Below are 22,755 nucleotides of genomic sequence, written 5' to 3' on the forward strand. Positions count from 1 at the left end.
AGTAAATCATGCAGTTACTTAAAATACTGAAAAAGACATTTGAAAAAAAGGTATTTTTGATTCAGCTCTCAATTTAGAATAGTCAATTAGCTTTCCCTCATTGTTTGTACATAGTTATACATCTCCAACTTTGCTAAACATAGTTTCAGTCCAATCTTGCTTTGCTCTATCCCTTTAAGGCTAGGGACACGCAGAATAATGGGTGGGGGTAAGGGTGGGGGTTGAGAATGTGCAGAGGAAATATTCAGTAATAGAGAATGTCCTTGGTTCACTGAAATTCATTATTTAATGTCTTATTTCCCCTTCAATGATTTATGGCATCTTCTAAAGTTATTATATTTTGTTGTGCCAAAAATAGTAATAAGCTCAGGTCTCTTCTTATTTCAGCTATCAACAGATGATGTGAAAAGTCATTAGTCCAAGACATTCCTTTAGGGACCTGCTGGAATTTTTTTCTTGAATTTTTCCTTGTCTCTTCGCCTTCAGACAGTGGGTTCAAGACTGGCACATTTGGACCTGAATAAGAAAAGAACAGCCATTTTTCTGACAAATATTTGTCCAAAATTATTTCACTTTTGAAAATGTAACACATCGATTGTTATTTTCCTCAAAAGAACAGTTTGGCCTCAAATCACGGCATTACCAATTCTTTAGAGGAATTTGCAAATGAAACACATATCCTTCGGGAAGAAATTCTGCTGTTTTGAAATTCCTTCAAAATCATTTTGCATTTAATTTAATTTAATTTAATTAGCACTTCTAGACCGCCCCCTCTCCCAAAAGGGACTCGGGGCGGTGTACAGTCCATATCAAAAACATCATACATAATAACAATTAAAAATTATTAAATGGATAAATACATAAATAAGAGGAGGATAAAATAGACAGAACTGTAATTGCTAAATAAATAATTTAAAATATACAAAGTTTAAAACCCCAGTGTCTTATAAAATTAAGTCCCCTAAAAAACCAGTAGGAAATATATATGCCAGGAGGTAGACGTTAAGAATTATGCCAGACCAGCCAGTCGGAACAGGTGAGTCTTCAGTTTCTGCCGGAAGGAGCGGAAGTCAGTGGTGGTTCTAATGTCGGGGGGGAGGTCATTCCAGAGGGTTGGGCCCATCACAGAGAAGGCCCTACTCCTTGGTGTCGCCCGTTGGCATTGCCTAGTGGACGGCACCAGGAGAAGCCCCTCCCTGTGAGAGCGAATTGGCCGCAGGGATGTATGTGGGAGGATGCGATCCCGCAGGTAACTAGGCCCTATGCCATGGAGCGCTTTAAAGATGGTGGTCAAAACCTTGAAACGCACCCGAAAGACCACAGGTAGCCAGTGCAGCTCGCGCAGGAGCGGTGTTACGTGGGAGTACTTAGTACTCCCCATGACTGCCCGCGCGGCTGCGTTCTGGACTAGCTGCAGTCTTCGTGCGCGTCCCAAGGGAAGCCCCATGTAGAGAGCATGAACACACTCCCCATGTAGAGAGCATGAACACACTCCTCCCAAACAAGCAGTTCTAGGCACACATCACACCTGTTTCAGTGGTGGGATTCAATTTTTTTACTACCGGTTCTGTGGGCATGGCTTGGTGGGCATGGCATGGCTTGGTGGGTGTGGCTTGGTGGGTGTGGCAGGGGAAGGATACTGTAAAATCTCCATTCCCAACCCCACTCCAGGGGAAGGATATTGTAAAATATCCATTTTACAGTAGATGGGTCTCCAAACCAGTAGGGACGGCATGCTTGCCACGCCCCCGAACCGGTTCCCTGATTGCCGCAACATATTTTTTTGACCTTTTAAAATGTTCTGCGCATGCGCAGACCTATTTATAGTCAACTGATCACGTGCACGTAACCGGCAGCAAAATCACACGCACACTGAACAGGCAGTAATGCTGGTAGAAACCCACCTCTGCTCCATTCCCTCCCTACTGCAGGGGAGAGTTACTGCAAAATTCCCATTTCCTCCCAGTCAACTGGGACTCAGGAGGCAGAGAATAGATGGGGACGGGGCCAGTCAGAGGTGGCATTTACCAGTTCTCTGAACTACTCAAAATTTCCGCTACCAGTTCTCCAGAACTGGTCAGAATCTGCTGAATACCACCTCTGATCTATTTCTATTTGTTTCTTATCTCCAAAGAATACCTGCTTTCTGATAGAGGGTGATGCTGTCATGCCAAGCATTTTCCCTGAAATATGTATATCTGAATACCAGGGCGGTCATCTTTGATGCCCAGACAACGTCCCTCTTGAAAGGCAAACACACTGATAACAGTTCATGTCACAATTCACTTGGCTTGTCTACAAGATTTGATTGTCCATATTTCTTATCATGCTGTTAGCGTTCATACTTGAGGGTCTATTTTTCCTTCACACTAAAGCACTAGCTATGCACGCATGGATCTAAAAATATACAGTCTTGAGAGCAAGAGCAAGCTATTCTAACTAATGCAATCAGGGCCAGCATTGGAAAACTAATAATCAAAAGACTCAGATTGTGCAAAGAAGAAACAGACACAGTAAATCACATACTCAGCTCATGCAAGAAGACCGCACAAGCTGATTAGAAGCCATGACATAACATAGTTGTCAAAATGATTCATTGGAACATCTGTAAAAATTAATCATGTGCCAGTAATGAAATATTGGTGAGAATATAGAGTTGGAAAAGTAGTTAAAAATAATCAGGTGAAAACACTGTAGGATTTTTGTATGTGAACTTATAAAATCTTGGCCTATAACTTTCAGATTTAACTAGCCTTAAAAAGAAAGTGATAGGAGTACTTGGACAGCACTTAAAAACTTCACACATTGATAAAATGTCCATATGTCAATGGCAAAAGGCCACACTACTTGGATCAAGACATATTCTACACCAATACATTACAACCTCCTAGGTCAGTGATGGCAAACCTTTTCAGCACCGAATGCTCAAACCAGAACATGCATGCATGCATGTGTGTGCATGTGTGCACGCTGGAACATGGAAACCCGAAGACCAGCTGGCTGGCATGTGCATGCTTGTTTTTTCACTGTTTTTCAGGCAGTTTCAGGCCATTCAGCCCCCGCGAAGACCAGCTGGTCGGCATGCCGGAATCCAAAAGAGCAGCTGGCGACGGCACGCGTTCCCACAGAGAGGGCTCTGCGTGCCACCTCTGGCATGCGTGCCATAGGATCTCCATCATGGTCCTAGATTCTTGGAAAGAACTCAATGTGTATGGAGGGTAACACCAGCAATAGAACTGGAAGCTGTGATTTAACTTTTTGGTCTATATTATAATAATAACAATAATTTGTAGTGAGAAGGATGAAAAATTGACCATTTAATTAGTGGCTGCAGCAAATTTCACAAACTGACTATAAGTAGTGTCATGACTGAGGTGCCAGAATTATTCATTGGAAACTTTGCCAGAGGTTTGGATTTGAATGTAGGAAGGACAGGGACCACCAAGTTCAGAAGATTTTGGAAAATGGGTGGGTTAAGAACTTGTGGGACTTTAAAATCCAAACACAGAGGCATCATAACATGCTTGATGTAACAGGTCTATGACGACTCACAGCAGCCAGGTGGGCGTGACTGGGTGGGCGCAGCCATCTGAACTCTGCTAGGTGGACACACTAGTTTCAACAGTCATTGAAAAGCTCATTGATGTTCTCCTACCGGGAGATGCTAAGATTGAGTAAAATCTATCTGAAAAAATTTGCTAAATAATGGGACTTTTAGATCGAAGTTGAACTCTTATGGAAAAAGAAATCCGCTGTAATAAGAGTGTTTGGAGCCATCAGAGCAATATCTAAAAGATTCCCTTAATATTTGGAAATATTTGAATTTATTGCAATTTTGAATTTGTTGAATTATTTATTTTACATAGATGATAGATAGATAGATAGATAGATAGATAGATAGATAGATAGATAGATAGATATAGATATAGATATAGATAATAATAATAATAATAATAATAATAATAATAATAATAATAATAATAATAATTTCTTAGCCGCACCCTCTCCCGAAGGAGAGGAGATATAGATATAGATATAGAAAGATATAGAAAGATATAGATATATAGATATATAGATATATAGATATATAGAGATATAGAGATATAGAGATATAGAGATATAGAGATATAGAGATATAGAGATATAGAGATATAGAGATATAGAGATATAGAGATATAGAGATATAGAGATATAGAGATATAGATATTGGTAAAATAAATAATCTATCTATCTATCTATCTATCTATCTATCTATCTATCTATCTATCTATCTATCTATCTATCTATCTATCTATCTATCTATCCACCCTACTTGGAATTAACTGCATCTTCAAACACTACCTTTATTATTATCAGATTCTTGGTCTGGACTTGAATTGTTGTTTCCACCAGTCTTGGACTTTGAAACTGGTTGTAGATTACCTGCACATAATAATAATAGGTCATTAGGAAGTTAGCCATTTGTCTGAAACGGTATAGGGTTTCCTGCCTAGGCAGGGGGTTGGACTAGAAGACCTCCAGGGTCCCTTCCAACTCTGCTATTGTATTGTATTGTATTGTATTGTATTGTATTGTATTGTATTGTATTGTATTGTATTGTATTGTATTGTATTGTATTGTAGTGAATAGATGCATAAAAATGCTAAATCCAGTTAAACATCTGGCAGGGTGTGACCAACCATAATAATTTACTAAATGCATATATATTGTCCAGATCCCAGCAACTCTGAGCAATTTACACATTCAAGTAATCCTTGACTTACAATAGTTCATTTAGTGACCGTTCGAAGTTACGATGACACTGAAAAAAGTGACTTACAACTGTTTTCACACTTATGAACGTTGCAGCATGCCCATGGCCATGTGATCAACCTTCAGACACTTGGCAACTAATATTTATAACGGTTGTTGTGTCATGTGATGGCAAACCTATGGCACGCATGCCACAGGTGGCACACAGAGCCCTCTCTGTGGGCACACGTGCCATCGCCAGCTGCTCTTCTGGATTCTGTCATGCGCATGCACGCTGAACAGCTGGTCCATCGTGCAGGTTGATGGCGGGCTGCTGCTCACACCGGAACCCAGAAGAGCAGCTGCATGCTGCACGCATGCTCACTGCCCCCTGCTCTCTTACAGGTTTCAGCGCTCCGGTGCACCTGCGCATGCACTTTGGCATGTGTGCACGCTCGAGTTTTGGCCCTCAGTGCCGAAAAGGTTAGCCATCACTGAAATGCATACATTTCTTTGAGCTAGTGTTCTGTTACAACAGTGCCACATTCCTAAGGAGGAATATTCTGTATATTGGAATGCATTGCTTTTTACACACAACAGCTCCCCATTTCTCATGATTATTAAGCTTTTTAAAACTGACCCGTAGCATTAGTTTCCTGTTAAAAATAATCAACAAATGTAGAAATAGAATTACCTGAAATGTCATGCAATTGTTATTAAGTTCTTGTTTTACATCCACCTAATGATCTTCAAAAAAGGAACATTCTGATTTTGACCAATGTAACCTGAAGCACAGACGTATGGAGTCAGAAAGGGTTCTCTGGGTCTTTTAATCCTATTCCCTGCTCAGGATGGAATCCAAATTAAAACATACCTGACAGATGGGCATCCAATTTCTGCTTTAACACTTGTAGTGAAGCGATTCTGCTGCCTGACTGTTGTTATTGCAAGGCAAACATGTTCACACTTGCCTCACTGCAGAAAATGTGCTAAATATAATGAATCGTACTTGTTAATCAGTTTACTGAAGGGGGGGGGGCTACCAAATTTTAAGAGACTGGGTTCACCACTGAGCTACTTAAGTGTAGATCAATGTCTATCAGATATTATATAACATTTATTTTGCATGTGAAATTTTCTTTGGCTCCTTTAACAATGCTCTAATCATCCAGGTATAAGCCTGATGGGATTTGAAGCTACAAGGAAGAAGAGACGTATCTGCATTAGTGTATTATTTTCTTTTTAGACTGAATTAAAATCCCCCTCCTGTCATACTTGCCTCGTAACAGCTCGCTTTATGCGGTTTCTCCTAACAACGTAACTTGCTCATGTAAAGGCTTTGATGCAGATCACATGGATGCTGGTTTTTGTGATGAAAGCAGCGGACTTTTTAAACATTAGTTCCCAGGGAAAGTTTTTTTTTCTTCTGGGGAACAAAGTTGATCAAGTCACACGTCACACCTCAAACCAACCAGATCTTTTCAAGAGCAGGGGAGGTGGGGGCAATAGAGTGGAGTCACATGGCCCTGTTGCTACCTCCTTAGTCTCTGTGCCCGTGGCCAATGTATGAACTCAGAAAAAGGCATGGCTCCTTTAAGAGTGAGCTGATAGTTGTTAACTGGTAGGACAAAAGTGGTGCCAGTAGCAAATAAAACATTTTCACCCACTGTGTAATTAAAACTATATAACACAGAGCCCATCTTCAATCATTCCAAGTTATGACCCATTCCCTGCCCCCAAAAGCCATTTGAAACCCTGTTCCAAAGTTGTGGCCAAGTTATGGTTGTTTGCCATTATGACTGACTGCAGGAACATTGCAGTGGCCTCCCTCACCCATCTCTAGGGGTGGGCTGCAATGTGTTCGCTCAGGTTCGGGAGAACCTGTAGCTAAAGTTATGGCTGGTTTGGAGAACCTCCAAATCCAACCTCTGGCTAGTCCTGCCCACCCTACCCCTCCCAGGAGTCTCCACGTGGCCCGTTTTGGATGCGAGGTAAGTGCACCGTCCACACGGAGGTTCAGGGAGGTGGGAAAATGGGCCTCCCGGAAGTTCCAGAAGGAGGTTTCTGGCCTCTGGAGCCCGGGGGAGGCAGTTTTCGCAGAGAACCCATTGCTGAAATTTTTGAAGCCCACCCCTGTCCATCCTCCTCATTGCCCACACAGGGTCACTGCATGTCTTGGAGCTGCTTCCCACCTCACTGGGCCTCACATCCTCCTCCTTATCCTGCATCACTCATTGTATGCTTACCTTTTAATCTCCAGTACTCAAGGAGGGCAAGCCACTCTGTTCCTGGACTGTATATTGCATGATCATGGAAGTGACTGTCATTTTTGAGGCACCTACAATTCAACTCACCAGGTACTTAGGTAAGTGTCTGTCACTGATTGAGTGCTCTCTCTGTGTTATTAGGGAGCTTAGGTCCTTTTGTTCAGCGCTAATGTAATTTTTAACCATTGCTAAACAAATGATCATAGATTGAGGACTACCCATAGATGAAATTTAAAATCAGATTTCATGTCAGACTAGCATTTGACGGCTTCAAGAGTAATTTGAAATTTATTTTCTCTTTACAGAGAAAAAAAATGTTCTTATTGTCAGATGTATCAGCAGAAACAGACACAAGTGTTTAGAAATTAGGCTTCATAGCAAGTTTTTAATGCGCCTAATTTTTTTTGCCTGTTGATTTTAGTGTTGCTTACAGTAAGAGTATGTATTGGTTTTCAAGTTTCTTTCTTTACTCAATCTTCTATATATATAAAAATGGCTCTCTGTGTGTAGGTTCTAGCATAACTCTGAAACACCTCGAGCAATTTCAACCAAACTTGGTACACAGATGACTTACTCTCTGGAAACAAAAACTGTGGGGGTAAGACACCCCTAAAACACCTTAGGGTGTTCTGTTAAGATACAGTCTGTTGTGCCTTAAAATGGCTTCTACTGTACTGTCCTAAAACGGCTTCCACTGTGCAGTGCAGTGGAGTTGCCATGGTAACAGCTTCACAGTACTCCACAAGGGGTCTCCCTCTGGTAAGGGGGAAAATCCAACATTAGAAATTATGTTTGGTCCGGATATTTTCCCCCTATAAATAACTACCCAAGCAATGCCAAGTTATCGGCTAGTCATATATAAAATTGTGCCATCATGTTCTAAAACGTGCTGCTGCTTGAATCATGCTAAGTTCCGTTTCATTCCCTTTCCGAACATAATAGAACTGAAAGGTGCTTCTTGCTGCTGAAGCTAAAATGAATGCAATTTATACCCAATAAATGGATTCTCTTTATAGAAGTGAATTTTAAAGATAATTATGACTTCACCCTTTGTTTCAAAGCACTTGACAAGGAAGTTGGCTGGAATGTTCTTAATTAGTAAAGACAGTCAAAATGTGGAAGCTCAGAGTTTCTGCTTGATGAATTGTTTTATCCCCCTAAAAGAACAACTTATATAAAGTTACCCAAATGTTCTATTCTTTACCATTTATCTTTTATTTTTATAATACAGAAAAAGATTTTATTGCGGAATTCCCAAATAGTCACTTTATTGAACCAGAAGATCAGTAAAACAAGAAACAAGTTTCTTAATTACAAGATTAATGAGCCACAAATGCCTTTCCCATCATCCCATCAACATTGGTTTTTTTTTTCATTCGGATCCCAAAGCACAGCAGAAGTACCAGCTCTTGGAGAAGAGAATCTATGTCACCCCTCTGGGTTAGCCTGTAATTTGTCAGGTCCCCAAATCAACATTTTAAGACTGGGGAGCAATAAGAATAGAAAAGATGGCATCTACCACCAGCGAGAATAGCAAAAATGTTCCTGAATTGTTCACTGGATTGTTGGAAATGTAGCCAGGCCCACGAAACATATTATTATATGTGGTGGACATGTACAGCAGCAAAAAAAATATTGGGTAAGAATAAAAAAATGTGCTGGAGGAGATAATTGAACAACCAATAGAATGAAAACCAGAACTATTTTTCTTAGGGATAGTTATAGGGAACAATGAGAAAAAAAATCAATATTTAATATTACATGTCACAACTGCAGCAACAATCATATAGACACAAAATTGGAAGAATAAAAATATACCATCAGCGGAAAATCAGAGGTGGGTTGCTCCTGGTAGTGGCGGTGGCAGGAGGCTCCGCCCACCCACCTGGTTGCTTAAACACATGCGCAGAAGCGTCGTACATGCCCGAGAGAGCGCATGCACACATGAACGAACCAGTAATAAAACCGGTACAAACCCACCAGTGAGGAAAATGTGATAAAAAAAAGTACTAGAGTGAGCTGAGATGGACAGACTCACAAAAGAAATAAAAGATAAAGGAGAATTTGATTACTACTTGGTATGGACTATATGGTATAAATGGCTAGAGGAAAGATGTAAAGAATAAGAAAGCATTAAGGGAAGATACGTTAAGAAATCAGAAAATAATTACAAAACCACATAAATAAACAAGATGGGCAAAATGTAAGATATATTGTATAAAATAGTACACTAATAGATTAATATGTATAAGAGGAATATATATACACATATATAGATATAAGATGTATTGTGTATAAATTAGAACATTAGTACAGTAACATGTATAAAAGAAATATAAGTACATATGTATGGATATAAGATGTATTGTAGATAAATTAGTATATTAGTAGATGAAAATATATAAAAGTAGCATATGTATACATGTACAGACAAAAATGGAATAATGGAGGTATACCGATGTGGAAATGTTGCAAAGATGATAATTGTGTTAAAAAATTGAAAAAAACTGTTTAATAAAACAATTTTTTAAAAAAGAATAGAAAAGTAAGCTCACTTTTAATAGTAATTTTAATAAGTCCTATTCAATCTGTCTCAATCACCAAGGCTGTCTTCTTTGGAAGTAGACCTCCTCCTGTCTGTCAGCATTTCTCTATGCCCATCGCATGAGTGTATTATTGGTGCCTAAGTTATTGCACAATGGTTATTTTTTTTGTTTCTTTTGTTTGATCTATTATTTTATTTGCAATTAGCCACCCATATTTCTTATGTAATGCTGTTCTCTGACATTTATTGCAGTGCCCTCATTTCTTCTTTGCTTATGGAAAGAAAACAAAGGTCCGACAAAGAAAAAATGTAAGTGACCAGGATATGCTTAAATCAATACTTAAATCTTGACCACATCACAAATGGTACCAATCGACAAATTGTGGTGTGGCACCAATTATAGAGAAGATGAGAGAAGGCCAGCTTCCTTGATATGGACATATCCTGAAAGCAGCACCTTCCATTGTTGCCAAGTCTGCCTACCAACTAGAAGTCAACGGTTGTTGACCTTGTAGGCGTCCAAAACAGAAATGGCAAGACACCACCAACAAAGATATGCAATCTGCGGCCCTATACCCTGGACACAGTTGACCTTGCAAAGTGGCATCCAATGATCCAAAAAACAGACCCTGCAATTGCGGGAATACAAGAAGAATGAGGAGGAGGACAAGAAGAAGGAGGAGGAGGAGGAGGAGGAGGAGGAGGAGGAGGAGGAGGAGGAGGAGGAGGAGGAGGAGGAAGAAGAAGAAGAAGAAGAAGAAGAAGAAGAAGAAGAAGAAGAAGAAGAAGAAGAAGAAGAGAAGAAATGCTTAAATCAATACAGTAGACACATTTTTTGTCATTTAAGTAGTCAATAGATTTTCTGTTCAGCCATAGAAACTGATATTAGGGTAGTTACTTCCCACTATTCCCTCCATACCTGAAATCTGATAATCAGGCTAATTTAAAGAGGACTAATTAGACTTTTCCAAGTATCTGCCTAAACTCACCTAACCTCACCGCCTGTTAGGGAAATGATTGGTGGATGTTTTCCTGCTAATGCTTGGTGAATCGGAAAAACAAATCAGTGAGATCATTTCTGGCATTCTTCGGGAGGTCAGGGCAAGAGGCAGGCAAAATAGAGATTGGCAATGGAGCTAACATTGTTCATGTGGACATATTTTTCTGCTGAATTAAAGACTGGGGGAAGAATCTTGTTAGATACTTGTTTCAACTATAGTGGTTTCCACCAAGGTCCTCTGTTCTGGCGGGAACAGAGGTTTAATCTCATTGGTTGAAGGGTCTGACAGCTCCCTATAAAAGGGCTGCTGTCAGACTCAATCTTCGCTTGATTGTTCTTACTTGTTGTACTTTAATAAAGAGCTGTTGTTGCCTTTAGCCTTGTGTGCCTTGTACCATTGTAAACGTGATGACTTATCTGTTGTAAATGGCTGTTTACTGTGGGGGAACCGGGTCGTTGTTCCACCCAAACTGTGCATTGCAGTATTAGAGACTTTACATGTAAGGCATCCTGGAATTGTCAGGATGAAGTCCTTGGCTAGGAGTTACATGTGGTGGCCTAACATGGACAGGGAGATCAAAGAATGGGTGGCTACCTGCACACTGTGTCAGGAGTCCAGACCAGCTCCCCCAGAGGTGCCCGCTAAGGAGTGGGAGTGACCTCAAGCACCATGGTCTAGGGTGCACATTGATTTTACTGGCCCAGTTCATGGCCAGACATTCCTCGTAGTTGTGGACACCTACTCGAAATGGCTAGAGGTAGTCCTGATGACCTCCACTACGGCAGAAGCGGTCATCAAGGTACTACGGAGACTTTTCTCTACGCATGGCCTGCCCGATGTCCTGGTCTCTGACAACGGGCCCCAATTCACGGCCATGCAATTTGAGACTTTCCTAGCAGCTCAGGGAATCAGACATGCCCTGGTCGCGCCATTCCATCCGGCCTCCAATGGTCAGGCAGAGAGAATGGTGAGATCTGCAAAAGATGCCCTATCCAGGATGGGCCGGGAAATTGGCAAACACGGGTTGATCACTATTTGCTAATTCAGCACATCACACCCACTGTCACTACAGGGAGAAGCCCCTCCGAGCTTCTCATGGGTCGCCGGCTAAGGTCCCACTTAGACTGGCTACACCCAAACTATTCTGCCGCATCGCCCCCGACTCCACAAGCAAAATTCAGAACTTTAGCGTAGGGGATTCAGTTTATGCCCACAACTATGCCGGGGGAACTCTGTGGATTCCTGCCACAGTGATAGGCATCACCGGGCCTCGCTCTTATCTTGTAGAGCTCGAGGACGGTCAGAATTGGAGAAGGCACGTTGACCAACTCCGTGGCCACCTCTCCAACTCCACTCTTAGACAACCAGAGGTAACTCCTGCATAAGTTAGCCAAAGCCCTACCCAAATGGAGCAAACACTCACTCCTTCCACAGGCAACTCAAGCCCGAGGGTACCGGGAAACTTATCTAATTATGTTGCAGGCCCGCAGTGAGCTATGAGCAAACCGGCTCTAGAAGCTCCAGCCACGGCCTGTGAAAGGTTCCAGGTGTTTCCACCAAGCGGAGCAAACAGGTCTGTCCGACCTGTCCAAGGAAAACCCTCTGACTGAACTGCGCAGGTCTGGCAGAGCTACCCAAAAGCCCACCTACCTGCGTGACTACGTAACAAGTAGGATTATTCCATCTAAGAGGGGAGGGGTGTTAGATACTTGTTTCAACTATAATGGTTTCCACCAAGGTCCTCTGTTCTGGCGGGAACAGAGGTTTAATCTCATTGGTCGGGGGGCCTAACAGCTCCCTTTAAAAGGGCTGCTGTCAGACTCAACCTTCGCTGGATTGTTCTTACTTGTTGTACTTTAATAAAGAGCCGTTGTTGCCTTTAGCCTTGTGTGCCTTTCCATTACCCGATCCAACAAATCTTATACTTTTCTAATGAATTTTTTGAGGGTAAGAAAAAGTAAACCAAATTGGGCAAACCAGTGACGTGCAGTGAGGTTTATGTCTGGTGAGGCTGGTGACGTCATCAGGAAGGCGGGGAATTCTTAACAAGGCGCCAGCCACGACTCGGTTTCCAGGGTCCTTTCATGAGCGAGCTAGCAGGGAAACAGTAGCCGACGGTCCAAAAACTCCATCACACTTTCTGCTTTCGCGAGCAACTTCCTGTAAACCTGCCATTGCTCAGTGCGAGGAAGGGAGCCGCTCGCGCATGCACATTCGCCCTGGAACATGAGCTCTGGTGTCAGAACCCGACAGAAGGCGGGAAATGGGACGTGTACAGGAGGGGGGCTGAGGCTAGAGGAGCCTCCTGCACCTCCCTCTGTCCTGCACACCTGGTCTCATTCCCCGCCTTCCTGAGTCAACATGAAGGGGACCGCAGCTCGTGCAGTCCCATTCCCCGAGGCTCCTCAGCGTCTTTTCCCTTTTCCCTTTTTTTTTCATGATGAGAGCTGTTATGTCCTGGGAGCGTCCACCAGCAGGTGGCGCTCGGTAACTCATCCTACAGCTCACCCCTGATTGGACTATTCAAGCAATCTCCGCCGCGGGACAAGACTAGAGTTTCCATTGGTTGCCGGTCTGACAGCTGTTGGTATAAATAGCTGTCAGCCGGCTAGTTATCTGTTCTGTTATACAAAGTTAATAAAGAGTTGACCGTTGCTGTTGCTGTGCCGTTATTACCACAGAACTTAAAACTGGCGACGACGGTTGGCGAAACTAACTCACAACCATCCATCTAGCCGAAATGACAACTTCTTCAATGTTTTCACCTTTCCGTGTGGAAGCAGAAACCTGGGAGGCATTTGTCGAGCGATTTGAGTGCTTCTTGCTTGCCCACGACCTAACGAGCCTCTCACAAGAAAGGAAAAGAGGCATATTCCTAAACTACTATGGGCCGGAAATGTTTGCGACTGCTCGCGCTCTCTCGGCTCCAACTCCCGTCCACACAGTGCCGTGGGACACCCTGATGGCAAAGCTTAAGACACATTACGAGCCTGCTCCATCTCGCTTTGCTAGGCGACAAGATTTTCGCCATTGCATACAGCAAGAAGGACAGTCCATCAGCCACTACGTGGCTGCGCTCCGTGCAGCAGCTATTCCTTGCGAATTTGCTGACTTAGATGAAGCCCTCTTAGAACAATTTATTTATGGGCTCAAAGATGTAAACCTGCACCGCCGAATTCTTTCTCGGTCAGACTTAACCTTAAAAATAGCCGTTGATGAAGCTCGCGCCTCAGAGATGGCCGCTCAATCCATTCCGGACTGTCGCCGCTTACCTCGTCCCCTGCCCTCAGGATTGCCAACGCCAACACCTCAGGTGAATTACCAACAAGCTAATCCATCAATTCAATCACAAATTGACTATGCTATCGACCGTATGCAGTCGCTGAACTACAAGGATGGCCGTGCCTGCCTCAGTTGCGGCGGCAAGCATTCACGTTCCAACTGCTGTTTCCGTGCAGCAGTCTGCCGCAAGTGTGGAAAAAAGGGCCATTTGGCATCAGTATGCCGCTCCAATGTCCATGACAACCAGCATGCGCCTCAAAGCCCTGCCGCTCGCTCTCAAGCCCAGGCACCACCAAACCGTCGCCTCAACTACCTGTCTTTAGGAGACATAGAAGAATACTCTCCAGAATGGGTCGTTGACTCAGCTTCTGCTACCACGGAAGGCCGTGGTAAGCTACACCTCTCCATCTGCATCGAGGGACGTCAGTGCTCCATGGAACTGGACACCGGCTCAGCCCGTTCCATAATCTCATGGCAAACACTATCTACGCTTTTGCCACAATTCCGCCTTAAGCAACTCAGCCCTGCAAATTGCCGCTTACGAGATTATCAGGGCAATCCAATTAAGCTTTTAGGCTGCGCTACCTTTAATGTGACTTACGGCTCGTTTTCTGGCCGCTTACCTCTTCTAGTTGTACGCGACCCCCTAGCCTCTTTACTAGGGCTTGATTGGTTCAGGGCTCTGGGGCTAACCATAGCGGGTATTCACTCCACTCAATATGCTACTCTAAATCCTGATATCTTCTCATCCCTTCTCTATGAATTTCAGGACGTTTTTTCCCCCTCTCTGGGTTGTTATAAGGGTTCACCTATTTCCCTAAATTTAGACCCCAAAATAGCGCCTATTCGCCTAAAGGCCAGAAGGTTGCCTTTTGCCTTAAAGGCGAAAGTGGACGCGGAGCTAGACAAATTAATAGCTCAAGGGGTCCTAGAACCTGTAGATTACTCCCCTTGGGAAACACCAATAGTCGTTCCCTTAAAATCAGATGGATCAATAAGGATCTGCGCAGATTTTAAGACCACACTGAACAAGGCCTTACAAGCCCACCCCCACCCAGTGCCAGTTGTCCAGCACGTCCTGCACACTTTAGGACGCGGAAAAATTTTCGCAAAATTAGATCTGGCTCAAGCTTATCAACAGCTTCCTGTCGATGAAGCTACTGCGCTTGCCCAGACCATAGTCACGCACCGCGGGGCATTTAAATGCCGGCGCCTCCAGTTTGGAGTTAGTGTAGCTCCAGGAATTTTCCAAGGGCTCATGGAGCGACTGCTCCATGGAATTCCTGGGGTTACCCCTTATTTTGACGATGTACTAATTGCAGCTAAGGACGCACACACACTACTAAAGACCCTCAGAGCTGTCCTCCTAAAATTCCGCTCCACAGGCCTGCACCTGAAAGCTTCTAAATGCAAACTAGGGGTTCCTGCCGTGGAATTCCTTGGTTTCCTTATTGACCATAGGGGAATTCATCCCTCTCCTACTAAAGTCGACGCCATCCTTTCAGCACCTACCCCCACGAACAAAGTTGAGTTGCAGGCCTTTTTAGGTCTCCTCAACTTCTACTCCTCCTTTATCCCTCACAAGGCATCCCTAGCAGAACCACTTCACCGTCTATTAGACGCTTCAGCACCATGGACCTGGACTAGCCGCGAAGCGCATGCCCTCGCGGCTGTCAAAAGGGCTTTGACATCACCCCCCGTCCTAACTCAGTACGACGAGCGTCTGCCTTTGCTCCTAGCCTGTGACGCCTCTCCCTTTGGAATTGGCGCAGTATTAAGTCACCTTTACCCAGATGGCTCGGAAGCCCCTATAGCCTTCTACTCCCGCACCTTGTCCAAGCCTGAGCGTAATTACAGCCAGCTGGACAAGGAGGCGCTGGCCGCCGTTGCGGGAGTAAAACGCTATCACCATTACCTCTACGGCCGCCCATTCACCATCCTCACGGACCACAAGCCTTTATTAGGCATTCTCTCAGGAGATCGCCCCACACCTCCAATCATTTCGCCCCGCATGTCACGTTGGGCTGAATTCCTCTCAGCCTATAATTACACGCTTATTCACAAACCAGGCATCCACATGGGGCATGCAGACGCTTTAAGCCGCTGCCCTTTGCCATTGCCTGTCTCTGACCCAGCACCAACTGAAGCGATCTGCCTCCTGGACGAGCTCCACCTCCCGGTGTCCGCTTCGGACATAGCATCGTCATCCAAATCCGATCCTATCTTATCTAGGGTCATACCTTTTGTAAGAAGTGGATGGCCCTCCACTCTTGCAGATCAACCACTTCTACCCTTCTATCGGCGCCGCACCGAATTATCTACTATTCAAGGATGTTTGCTATGGGGCCATAGGGTAATCATTCCTGCCGCTTTGCACCATGCGGTGCTGACCCGCCTCCATGAGGGCCACCCAGGCATTGTCCGTATGAAATGCCTGGGCCGAAGTTACGTCTGGTGGCCCTCCATGGATGCGGACATCACCGCGTGGGTGCAGCGTTGCACCCCATGCCAACAAGTCCGTGCGGCGCCTTCCGCCGCTCCATCCAGGGAATGGGAACAACCCAGGGCCCCATGGAGTCGCCTCCATGTGGATTTCTTGGGTCCCATAGACGGCACCACTTTCTTTTTAGTTATAGACGCATGGTCAAAATGGGTTGAAATTTTCCCCATGCACTCAACCACCGCATCCGCAACAATACACATTCTGGACAAATTATTTACAACACACGGATTGCCCGACGTTTTAGTGTCGGACAATGGACCACAATTTACCTCCCAAGAGTTCCAATATTATTTGGCCAGCCTGGGCATCCGTCACGCCCCTACAGCTCCATTCCACCCGGCGGCAAATGGTTTGACAGAACGCGCTGTGCGCTCTGCCAAAGAATCTCTGTCCCGCATGTCGGCGTTGCCTATGCATCGCCGCGTGGCCACCTTTCTACGCTGTCAACACACCACCCCATGTCCAATTACAGGGAAAGCTCCTTCCGAACTACTTATGGGGCGCAAACTCCGTACAACTTTAGACCGGCTGCACCCTTCTTATTCTATTCCCTCTTTTCCTTCTTCCCCACCCCCTAGGACCTTTCTAGTGGGGGAGGGAGTGTACGCAAGAAACTTTGCAGGGGACCCGAAGTGGGTGCCGGGGGTTATTTCTGAGTTAACAGGACCCTGTTCCTACAGGGTCCTCCTTGACGATGGACGAGAATGGAGGAGGCATGTAGACCAGTTAAGGCGGCGCGTCCAGAGTAAAGCACCGGCCGAGCCGCATATCCCAGCTCAGAATATTCCAGGCCCAGGAGACAACGCCTACCGGCCCGACCAGAGCAGCCCAACTAATTCCGGCGCCGTTTCAACCGTACCGCTCTCGCCGGACTCCGTACCTGCAAGTTTTGGAGGGACTCTAGGACTGCGGTCTGCTAGGACACTCCCCGGGAACGCTCCTCCTGTAACAGCGGCCACACCTCCATTGAGAAGATCTCAGCGCACGCGCAGACGACCGGCGTATTTGAGCGAGTACGCTTGCGCGAACAAGGGGGAAGGGGTGTTATGTCCTGGGAGCGTCCACCAGCAGGTGGCGCTCGGTAACTCATCCTACAGCTCACCCCTGATTGGACTATTCAAGCAATCTCCGCCGCGGGACAAGACTAGAGTTTCCATTGGTTGCCGGTCTGACAGCTGTTGGTATAAATAGCTGTCAGCCGGCTAGTTATCTGTTCTGTTATACAAAGTTAATAAAGAGTTGACCGTTGCTGTTGCTGTGCCGTTATTACCACAGAACTTAAAAAGAGCGGTGAGGCTCTGCCTCCCCTGAGCGCACGTCCCTGGGGCAAACCTTTCTTGCCTTCAACAGTCTCTTTTGAGAGCCCTCAGAAGTCTTTGACTTTCCAAAAAGGTTTTCTCACATGATGAAAGTTGCCTAAATTTTGAGAAGAGGGTGGTATGATCCCCTTTCATTAAGCATATCTTAACTTACTGTACTTATCTAACGATATCAAATATAGTTCTTAAAAAACCCTGTGTGTTGTTTATTTTATTTTTTTAAAAAGCAGTTGCAATTGAAAGACATTTCTGGAAACAAATATGAAGATACAATGCATTAATATTCTCTTTTTTAAATTACCAAGTCAAATTCAGTTAAGTACCGGTATCTAGAAGTAGAATAAGTATGATAGAGAATAATTGTTTCTTTAAATATTTGAAAAAATAAATAAGTAAGTTGTCATGGAATCAAATTTGCAGCCTTGGATATTTTTTCAATTTCTTTTTACTCGTGAAAATTCCTTATATAGAAAGGTATTTATGCAGGAGATTCAGTCATGGACGACAGGCTGGTTACTCAGCTATTTTTTTTAAACAAGCGCCATCTTTTTTGGCAATTATATTTCACAGGAAATCCCTCCAAAGATTAAAGTGGTGAGAACAAAGACATTAAATGGAAAACTAACTATCAAAGGGCAAGAGACTTTCACTTTGAACTTGGGGTTTTCCCAACTTTTCCCATTTGTCATGATGGGAAAGAATGCATTATTACAAATACAAAGTATTTGTAAGATGCCTTTTTGATAAAGACTCTCCCTGAAAATTTAGAATTTATTTTAAAAAATAAAGTATTTTAATATTCTCCCTTTCAAAAAAGAAAACAAATCCTCTTTTTAGAGCAAAAGCATAGATGTATAGAAGCGATGCAGAGAAATTTATTAGATGCATATTTAATGTTAGATGTAATTTTATGTAATTAGAACTGGAACTCAATGAATTAAATGCTATATGACAAAAATCATGCTTTCCAAGCTTTATAATGAAGTTTTCAAATTTAAAAATTATACGTTATGGAAATGTTATTGGCCTAGGTTGGAGAAACTTCTTGGATGAGAAGCGAAATGCCTTCAAAAGAAAAAAACGAGAAAGTCCAGTTGCCTCTTGAAAAAGCACCTTTGGGATAACCGTGACTTGGATGACTGAGAATCTCCATAGACACCTGTCCTAGGTGTTCAAGCTAAACAAAGTGTTCCTTACCTTATATGAATCAGTTTGACCAAAATATACTCCACCTTGGGGGTGGGATTGAAATATTTTAGTAACTAGTTCTCTGTCCAGTTGCTGTTGGGCATGGCCATGGAGTGTGTGGCCTACTCAGCCTCCTCATGGCTGGGGGGGGCTGTTTTCACCCTCCCCAGACTCCAGAGGCTTTCTTTGAGCCTCCAGGAGGGTGAGAATGGCCTCCCCGGACTCCGGAGACTCTCCGGAAGCCAGAAATGGGCCTATTTCCAGGTTTCTGGAACTTCCTCCCAGAGCCTCTAAGTGGGCCCTGTATTTACCTAGCATGATGAACGGGCCACGTGGAGACTCCTGTGAAGGGCAGGGTGGGGTGGGTGGGGCCGGATGCAAAATTAGGATCCGGTTTGCCTGAACTGACCCAAACTGGCTAAATCCCACTCTGCTCCACCTCAGTCCACTGGCAACGCTGAATACAACAATCATTGTCTCGTTAAAAAATAACTCCTCCCCAATTTGTTAGCTACTGAAAAAGAATCTATGTCATTGGAAATTGGGAACAAAAAGGGGTAAAGAAGAGCTTTCAGTGATAAAATTTCATGACTAAGAATATCGGAGAAATCTGTATTTTTAAAAACAGGGCTCTTGGGAATTTACATTTATAGATAGATGGACAAGAAAAAAGTTCATATATATATTACATATGTTCATATACATCTTAACAAATAGTGTGAAAGAAAACAGATTATAGGGTTTTAAAGAAAAATATGGATTTTTTTTTAAAAATGAAATGGACTAGATTTCATATTAACACAGATTATAAAACGAATTGATTTAAGTAGATCAACAAACCCCTACTTGCCATTAATATCTACAGGATTTCGTGACTTGCAATTTATAGACCAATAGTCCAGGAAGTTCTCTAATTCCTCACTCACACCCTTCATTAAAAAAAAAATTGTAACAATCCTTAGTTTTCTGCAACCATTCCCTTCAGCAGGCTTTGCACAGAATAATCTGCATTGACCATGTTCTGTTTATTTATTTAGGAGACTCCTTGGCCATAATTTTCTTGACCGAAGACACTGCTTGTTGTAGAAATTGCTAAGGAGGATAACAGAGTCAGGAAAATTTTGTATACTGTGAGCCCCTGATAAGAGACAGACACAAAACTGACTCCTGAAGAAAAATAAATGATATATTTTACAATGTGCAGCAGTTAAAAGAAGATGCAACAGAAACTCATTACTGGCGATAACTATGGAAGAAGGAAGAGAACACAGAGTACACTATTATAATTTCCAGGAACTAAAAATCCTGTTTATTAAGGAAACCTTTGCTTGATGTTAGTAATATTGGCAGTCTACTTTGTTTGTTTAAGATTCAAGGAATTGTCAGCCTCCCATCTTTTTAACAGATGCAGCTTGATCCCCACAATGTAGGTTTTACAAAAACCTTAACCCTTCATGTCACTCGTACATAGGATCTTGATAAATTTCCAAGGTTTTTTTTAGATATTTGCTTCAGCTATAGTGGTTTCCACCAAGGTCCTCTGTTCCGGCGGGAACAGAGGTTTAATCCTATTGGTCGAAGGGTCTGACAGCTCCCTATAAAAGGGCTGCTGTCAGACTCAACCTTCGCTTGATTGTTCTCACGTGTTGTACTTTAATAAAGAGCTGTTGTTGCCTTTAGCCTTGTGTGCCTTTCCATTACCCGATCTAACAGTTTTCATAAAAGTGAAAACTTGGACTGTTACAACATCACCATTTTTCCTCCAAAAATGCTTATTTGACCATAATATTGATAAAAATGCTCTGTTAAGATCAGATATGCCCTTTGGTACTAGAAGAACCGTTATTCTTTTTCAGGAAGGTCCTGAGTGCAGGAAGTATATTGGTATTTCTCAGCAGAAAACTAGAAACTATATTTAGAGTTTAGCATTATTTCTGGTCTGCAACTATCGTTAGCAACTGTGATTTTAATAATCTAACCAAAAAAACAACAACCCCAAAATATGATCTCGATCTAGCTCTCACCATGTCTGAGTCCTGTTCAAATTGACAGAATGGATTAGGCAAAGAAGATAAAGTAACATCCACACAGTAAGGGGATCATTTTGGAATTATATCTATATCTTTAGGTTATCTTTATTACTCCACAGTTGCAATCTGAATGGAGCAATATGTTCCGGGGTACAAAAATCTGGATGCCCACTAAATTGTAACAAAGAAATAAAGAAAATGCCAACCCTTTGCTGCCATCTGAAGGTGATCAACCTAATATTTGCTGAATGTCCCAGATACATATATAAACATGTGTTAACAAACATTGACTGTAAATGGTAACAATTGGCTGGCCCATGATTTCTTTGTCACTAAAGCATGTCCATTTTTAAACAATTGAAGGAATTTATCTGTAAACTCACTAATCTGGATACAGAACTTTAAAAAAACAACAGTAAATTATTAACAGCCCTAAGATTTTATTTGATTTAAAATACATCTGGCATATCAATTGCAAGGTGGAAAAAGTCTGAGGTTTCTTTCCAAATATAACCTTTGTTTGTGCTGTAAAATGTGACTTCCAGTCAATATTTGACTCATGGTAACTACCTGGAATAATCCCAGCAATATTCTTGGCAAGGGTTTTCGGAAATGGTTTGCCATTGCCTCCTTCCTAGGGCTCAGAGGAAGGCTGGCCTAAAATCACCTAGTTGGCTTTGTGCCTAGGACAGGACTAAAATTCATGGTCTTCTGGTTTCTAGCCTGATGCCTTAAATCACTACACCAAATTGACTTTCCATTTAAATTTAAGTTAATGCAAAAATTAGCTTGAATATATCTGGCAGCATCAGACAAAAGAATTCGAATGAAATGCCAAATAATGATATATACAAATGTATAAGCAGTGTATTAGCATGTTTAATAAGGAAAGTGTTAGAAGACATTTTTGTACTAATAATACAAGTTTAATTACACAACTGGATAATAAATAAAAGAACAAAAGGAATAAGAAGGAATGCAGTAATAATTCTATATAATTCTAATAATTCTATTAAAGCTTTTTGATGAACTTATCATTATCTTATCATTTCCAAAAATATATTAAAATTCTCTGTATTTTATGTATTACTTTGTAGGCTTATTATGTCTTCTTTATACAATTACAGCAGCATAGACTGTACACATGTGGACACATATACACAGTTGATAGTGCAACTGAAAAACACATTTCCCCACTTAATTTATAGCGCCTTTAAATAAAACCAGCTTTTATGGTCATGATACCATGCCATAATCCTGAAACCTTGTATCTATTTATAGACAAAGACTTAAAATCATAGTTAAAGCAGTGAAATTTTGGACTGAAGAGGCAAAGCTACAGGCTTACCTTGACTGCACAGACTGGAGTGTTTTTGAAGCTGTCTTAGCGGGCTTGGATGAACTCCCTGACACTGTGACATCCTACATTAACTTTTGTGAGGACTTATGTGTGCTGACCAAAACCTTACACATCTACGGCAATAATAAACCAACTAAGCTTAAACAAGCTATCTGAAAAGCTGAGGAATCCGCTCTCCACAAATGAACCAGCAAATGTGTGGAAAAGCCTGAAGAATATCACTGGCTATAGAAGACCTCACTCCCTTGCGGAAGAGAATTGGAAATTGGCAGATGACCTGAATGTTTTCTACTGTAGGTAGAGGAGAGGAGAGGAGACAACTGTCAACTATCACAACTCTCTCCACCTCAGAAACGTCAACAACAGCTAAGGCTCCTATACCCAATTCCATTCCGCTGTCCCCCCCCCCCCCACACCTCTGGTGATCACAGAAAAAGATGTGTGAGGTCTATTTCATAAACACAAAAGTGGAAAAGTATCAGGGCCAGACAGGATAACTCCCTCTGGTTTGAAAGTCTTGGCTCCCATC

General features: G+C 42.8%; 1 long non-coding RNA gene across 1 annotated transcript in view; it reads right to left on the reverse strand.

Annotated features, from left to right (window-relative positions):
• Window positions 1-415: 415 nt before the first annotated feature.
• Window positions 416-22,755, reverse strand: part of LOC309389837 — a 65,203-nt gene continuing 42,863 nt past the window's right edge. The window contains exon 3 of the long non-coding RNA XR_014175014.1: window positions 416-516. This is a non-coding gene — a long non-coding RNA (uncharacterized lncRNA). The remainder of the gene's footprint in view (window positions 517-22,755) is intronic.

Source organism: Natrix helvetica (genome assembly GCF_964273705.1).
Source record: "Natrix helvetica genome assembly, chromosome: 3".
NCBI lineage: Eukaryota > Metazoa > Chordata > Lepidosauria > Squamata > Natricidae > Natrix > Natrix helvetica.